Consider the following 6,883-nt stretch of genomic DNA (forward strand, 5'->3'; position numbering starts at 1 on the left):
CCGTGGGTGTCGCTAAGCAGACACGATGCGACGCGACGCGATTACTTAATATTAGCCTAACTAGCCCGTGGGTGTCGCTAAGCAGACACGATGCGACGCGACGCGATTACTTAATATTAGCCTAACTAGCCCGTGGGTGTCGCTAAGCAGACACGATGCGACGCGACGCGATTACTTAATATTAGCCTAACTAGCCCGTGGGTGTCGCCAAGCAGACAATTAACGCGACGCAATAAGTTTTTTAGCCTAACTAACTTTCGAAGCCGGAGGTGTCGCCAAGCAGACAATTAACGCGACGCGATAAGTTTTTTAGCCTAACTAACTTTCGAAGCCGGAGGTGTCGCCAAGCAGACAATTAACGCGACGCGATAAGTTTTTAAGCCTAACTAACTTTCGAAGCGTGGGGTGTCGTTCCGCAGACAACGCGACGCGGGAGTCTGGGTGGCCGAAGCCAACGACAGACTCCTAAGCAGGGCAGCCGGACCCCCGGTTTTCTGTCAGGGTTTTCCTTCCCTTAGGTCGGTTAGGAGAGCCTAAGCTCCTCCCTCACGGCTCCGACCAGCCGAGCGGACTTTTTATAGAGGCCGCTTACCTCGCGAGTCCTTAAAAGGACTCCCCGGTCCACGACAGACCCGTAGGGCTGCCGTAGATTGCGGTACTGGTGTGCTCGGGTACTCCGGGTGCGCAAAACCCGTAGTGGAGGGCTCCCCCGTGCCCCTAAAGGGTCCGGGAGGACTCCCCCCACCCCCTGGAGGGAAGATTTATTACACGCTTAACTTTATCAGCGTGATGTCTTTAGCAGACAAAATTTTTTACACGCTTAATTTTTTTCAAGCGTGATGTCTTTTGCAGACAAGATTTTTTACACGCTTAACTTTATAAGCGTGATGTCTTTAGCAGACAAGATTTTTTACACGCTTAATTTTTTTCAAGCTTGATTTCTTTTGCAGACAACAATCTCTTACAATTTACTTTACAATATAATAATATAATGTACAACATTATAAAAGAGTTATTACAATATACATAATTTAATTACATAATGTACACAATTTATACAGGATACACATATATAATATATACATAATAATTACATAATATTTACAGTAAAATGCAATATAATACAATTATGTATAAACAATTGGTATTATTTAAAATAAAAATTGATATTTATTATAAAATACTAATTTCTAATATAAAAATTAATATTATTTAATATTTGTTTACAATTTTTTCTATCGAATTTAATCCCCTTGTCCTTGCCTACCCGAATCCTTACCTACCCGTATTCCGATCTATAGTCCTACCTATATCCATTTTCCTACCTATCAGTTTTATAATCTAATATACAAAACATTAATGAAGACCGCGACACGATTTATAAGGGGCCTGATTTGTTGGTTATTTTAGTAGGATACCTGATGAACGAAATATCTCCAAGTGACACGATCACTTGAGATGTGAGAAAAGTGGAATTGGGAGTTCTAACACGCGCTCGATTGGGATTTAATTGCGGCTTTTCCAATCTCGCACTTATGCGAGAAAATATAGAGAAGATAGCCCTTTGGGGCAAATAAATAAGTAAATAAATAAATTATATATATATATATATATATATATAATCATTTTACATGTTACCTTATTTCACCATTGCAATGTGGTCAATTTTTATTAAAAATAAATTAATAAACTCTTTAATGACGGTCAACTTCGATCGCTTAGAATTCAAACACTTATAACTTTTTATATTAAATATTTTTATATTAAAATTTTTACCCTCTCTCTCTAATTAAACTTCGAAGAATATTATTAAGATATTATACACATTGATCATAAAACATTTTATTTACTGTAGCATATTATAATTTAACGTGTTCAAAAGACACGTATGTACATAGGCGTACATTTCATAATAACTTTTTTAATAATAACTTTTTTAAATTATAAATTATTACTCGCGATATTTTAGGATGTATTATAAGTCACATGATTTTCAAAACCAAGTACAAATTTTCTACTAGAAAACTAATAGCAGCGTCGAATGATTTGTTTTTAAAACAGAAATAAACGCGATTCTCTTATTGTTAGATCGATGCAAATGTAGGACGGAGAGATGAAGCATCTGATTAATATTCATTAGAACTGCAATATAAAGGGAAGTCTTTAAATGCCGCTAACTGTTTGATTGTCTGGAATATTATTAAATTATATGAAAATTAAGAGGGCAATTTATTTCCAACTTATCTATGCACTTGACAGTAGTTAATGGACAAATATATGAGTTCAAACTTCTTAGGTACTGCTTAATTTTTATTCTTTACTTGTTACTTTTGTTACGTATAAGATTATCGATAAACTATTTAATTTATTCTCATTTTGTATCGAAAGTTTGATACCGACGAATTAAATGATTATATTATACATATATTTATATGTATCGTAAAAAAATAATTTATTTCACGTAAAAAGAGATGAATTTTCCATTAATTAAATGTTAAAGGATTTAATTGCTTTATAAGTAAATTTGTATAATATTTAAAATTAAATTTTAAATTATTTTACGCTAAAATTTATATCAATATTGCAGAGCTTCGATCAATTTAAATATTAAAGATATAAAAATATTTTTTCTATCATTGTTTTTATTGCACTAAAATATAAATACAAGTATCAATTTATAAATATGCAGGTAATATAATCCATGTAAAGTTACAAGCTATCTATTTGCTATTGGAGATAACGACGAAACTCTTTGCTGATGTTTTAAATTTTGTTAGAACTCTTTATGAGACGAATGAAATATCGTTACCGAATCCTCTCTGGTAAGCGCAAAGAGCTTATCATTATTTTTTAAATAGAACTAAATGTTTCGGTCAAATGTCAAACCGATCATTCCGCGCGTAAGTGTTGACCTAACATGTTGCTTCTTGCCTCTCTAAACGATACGATAGCGGTATCTCACTCGTCCTATAAACATTTTAAGAATAAAACAGAATTTCGTCGCTAGTTTCGTATCTAATATTTCTGAAAAAATAAAAAGAAAATGATTTGTAATGTTTAATATAAGATATAAAAAGGAATATAATTAACTTTTTTTTACAATATATTTAAATAAAACATTTCCCTAGAAATGTTGTTATCTTTGAAATATTCGATTTATTTATAGAAAAATGTGCACATAATTCAAAGTTATTTTTCCTTTACGAGCAAAGAATAGTTCAAAAAGCCAATAAGACTTTTGTCAGGAAAAATTCCTTGTCAGTGAGACTGCGTAGCAAAGTTCCTCGAGCATAGGAAAATAGCAATCATACAAAATCAATGCCCGTTCTCAAGTTTTCCCCGATATAGAAATACTTCTTCTAGCGAATAAGTTCGATTTTCGCACACAGTTGCATAGAAAATTAAACTTCATACTATCTACAAGGAACCATCCAGCACGGAATTGTGAGAAACACAATTTTAAATGTCGACTGGTATTCTTGCTCTATCACACAACAATGGTATCAAGATTTCGCGCCACTGTGTTTATTTTCTGGTAGCCTCGCCTTTAATTTCCTACCACTTGGCCAGATAGTTTAGTAACTTCTAAAAGATATCTCTTACCATCTTGAGATTAAACACTGTATTCCACGTAGAATCATTAACACGAAATTCCTGTGAGACTATCTTAATGAAGCTATCTTGTACTAAAATATTTTCTCCGTATTTATTACGGAATATGCACATTATTGCATAAATTTTACGTTTCTAGTATATCATATTATTTGTTTATAGTATTCTAAAAATATATTGAAAAGAATTCTTAGAATCTCGACAAGATTTACAAGAAAATTGCATTACCAAATATATTATCCATGTAAAGTGGACTGTTGAAGTTACTTAAATTACTTAAACTCTTACGTAACTTAAGACTTCAGTAAACAAAGTTTAGTCAGCTGTATGTCTTTCTGTTACGGTTTGACGCAGTTCTTTCTCGCTTAATTAATTAACTGTTAATTAAAAGTTGACTTAAGTTGACTTGTTATAATTACTAACAACCGTTCAGGAAAACCTTCTAAACTATGTTTTCAAACTACCTTCGTATTTCCAGATTGAAAAGAGGTATCGAAATATTCGATTTTTTATTAATTATCTTGTAAATCCATTCATTTAATAAATAGATTTATTTCATTATCGCAAAACTTGGTATCTTGATTTATTTTTATATCAATTTTGAACCTATATTCATACAATATCAACATAATATACTACTAGCGGTCGATTTTACCACCTATAATATCCCGTCTAAATCCCATCTATATTAATCTTTAGAAGCTCTGTCGTGGTAAGTGTAAAGCTGTATAACGTGTAGTTAATACTAACTTGTAAATTATTGCGAACCCTCCTCCAATCTTTAAGCAGTATACCTGTGTTCATATAGTCTATTGAACACAGATAGATATCAGGGAAATAGAGATAGAGATAGGTAGAGAGAAAACCGTAGCGAAGACCATGTACATAATTGTATTATTCAACATGTATATACGATATACTAACTCAGAATTGAATTCTGAACATGAGGTAAATATGTGTTGGGAAAACTGGTTAATGCGACTCGAAGAATATCAGTATCGGCTTCTTCGACAGTCTCTATTATATTCTCTAGAGACAAGGAGGGTTCGATATTATAAGTTCGTCTTAATTGATGTTAGTATAATTTCATCTACGCCAAGCAATCTAACGGTTAGAGGTAGGTATCTAGAGATCTTCTTGCGTTAAAGAAAGTCGCACACTCGCGCAGCATGTTATGTGCGTAATTGCATAATATAAAAACAAGAAATTCTATACTTATAATGCAGAATGTTCTAGCTTAACAAAATTAACAAATTAAAACTGCGTTAGCAAAACTTTTGAAAAAGATAATTACATGTGTAGAAACTACAAACTGATGATTTATGCAATTAAAAAATATCTCACAAAGTATAAAATAAATCGCAAATATTTTATAACGCTCGGAGATCTCCATGGTAGTGAATATTGATAGAAAAATGTTCTATTACAAATATCTGTGATATTTACTCAATGTTCCCGATGCACAATTGACGCGCTATTCGGAATAATGCATAGATACGAGGTATTTCACAGTAAAATATCATCGAGGAATAAAGAGGAAAATAAATCTTGCATGTACTAATATCGTAAATGTCTTTAATAGGATTTTTCTCGTGTAAGCATTACCATTGATCTCAATGCGCCGTACAGCCGTCGTAAATCTAGAAATCAAATTGCGAATTTTACAGGCCCTTGTATCCCTCCGCGCATAATAAAAAGCACGAACGGATGGAACCTTGTTATGATACGAACAGCCATGGAATTGGAACAGGATTTATGCCAGATAGATTCCATTTTACAATCTCCGACATCAGATAGCAAAACGGCATGTAACTATCCGCCCTGACAAAAATATTATACCTCGGTAAAAATCTTTAGAACCTGATATATGCCGATCATATGATACACAGTGAAAGACTTATTTTTGATTACTAGATATTTATTACGCTTCGAGTTATTATTCTTGTTTAAAATATATTTTGTTATTTAATTATACTGTTTAATGTGTTTCACAATAATAGCAACATAATAATGAAAAATTTATTACATTATTACATTTCTATATAATTATTTATATCTATATATTTATTCTGCAATTTGTATACTGTATTTATATATTATGTAATATAAAATAATAGGAAAGTAAAATAATATTCTTTCAGTAATTACAGCTACTTCTAATAAAGTGAAAAAAACCTGTAATAAATCATTATTTAAAACCGTATTTTATAATTTGTATTTATTACTTTTACGTAAACCTATGCAATGATATTTCTGGACAGCAAGAAGTAAACTTAGAAAAAAGTCCCATCAATCTTAAGGATAGAAAATCCTGCCACGGCAAACTAAAAACGTCCTCTACCCTCATTCACGTCGCTCTATCGATTAATTCACCTGTCCCGATACTTTTCGCGTCGATTATACATACTTACATACTCCCTTGAATTCGTTCCCCTCGGGCATCCCTTCGCGCGTACCTACGAGAAACAAAAACGAGGCCTCTTGCCTCTCTACATATGAGACATGGATCCGCCCACCCCTCGCGGTCCACTGTCCGCTCGATAGAGCGCTGTCTCCCTCGTTCTCATCCCTTGGTTTCCACCCTTTTCGTACTTCTCTCTGCACTGGTCATTTCACTCTCCGTGTGTATTTCCTACCGTCCATCATTCCCGTTCTCTCGAATTTTTCTTTTTACCTCTTCTCGCTCTCAAATTTTCTTGCTTTGTTCACACCTATATATATCATTCAGAGGTGTCACGTATCCTCTCTTTCTCTTTTTATCGCACGTAGAGTTGTGCTCCTGTTCTCTTCCCTGACTTCCCTTCACATTAAACTCTTACATTTTCCTACCCACGTAGACCCGTCTTTCTGTCCCGTACGTTTCCCGTCTCACTCACCTCTCCGCCTTTCCCCACTTTAGTGCTTTCATCCCCTCTTTCTCTCGATCCGCCCTCTTATTCCACAAGATCGCGCTCGTGTGTTGTTTCTCCCTCTGGAACCCACGCACACGCTTGAATGTATCCCGCTTTCTATAAGGCTTAGCTACGGCTATCTCTCTCGCTTGTGCTTTTCATAAATTTTTCATTTCCATTTTTTCGTTAGTTTTATCCTTTTCTTTCCTTTTCTCTTTTACGTTCTTCTTCTTTCTATCATTCGGCCCATACTTCCAATCTCGGTCTAGCTTAACTTCTTCCTATACGCTGGTATCTTTGTCGTTTCCTCGATCAAAATATTCTCGTCTTTGTTTCAACCACGTTCCGATTTTTCGCCCTCCTTTTCTTCTATTCTTCGT

The 6,883-nt window shown here is 34.0% G+C and overlaps 1 protein-coding gene across 1 annotated transcript in view; it reads right to left on the reverse strand.

The window, feature by feature from the left end:
• LOC139768398 (uncharacterized) overlaps positions 1-6,883 on the reverse strand; it is a 99,560-nt gene that overhangs the window by 71,760 nt on the left and 20,917 nt on the right. The gene's annotated exons all lie outside the window — the stretch shown is intronic.

Source organism: Temnothorax nylanderi, unplaced genomic scaffold (genome assembly GCF_030848795.1).
Source record: "Temnothorax nylanderi isolate EJ_2023f unplaced genomic scaffold, tnyl_v1.0 TNYL_tig0016_pilon, whole genome shotgun sequence".
NCBI classification, from domain to species: Eukaryota; Metazoa; Arthropoda; class Insecta; order Hymenoptera; family Formicidae; genus Temnothorax; species Temnothorax nylanderi.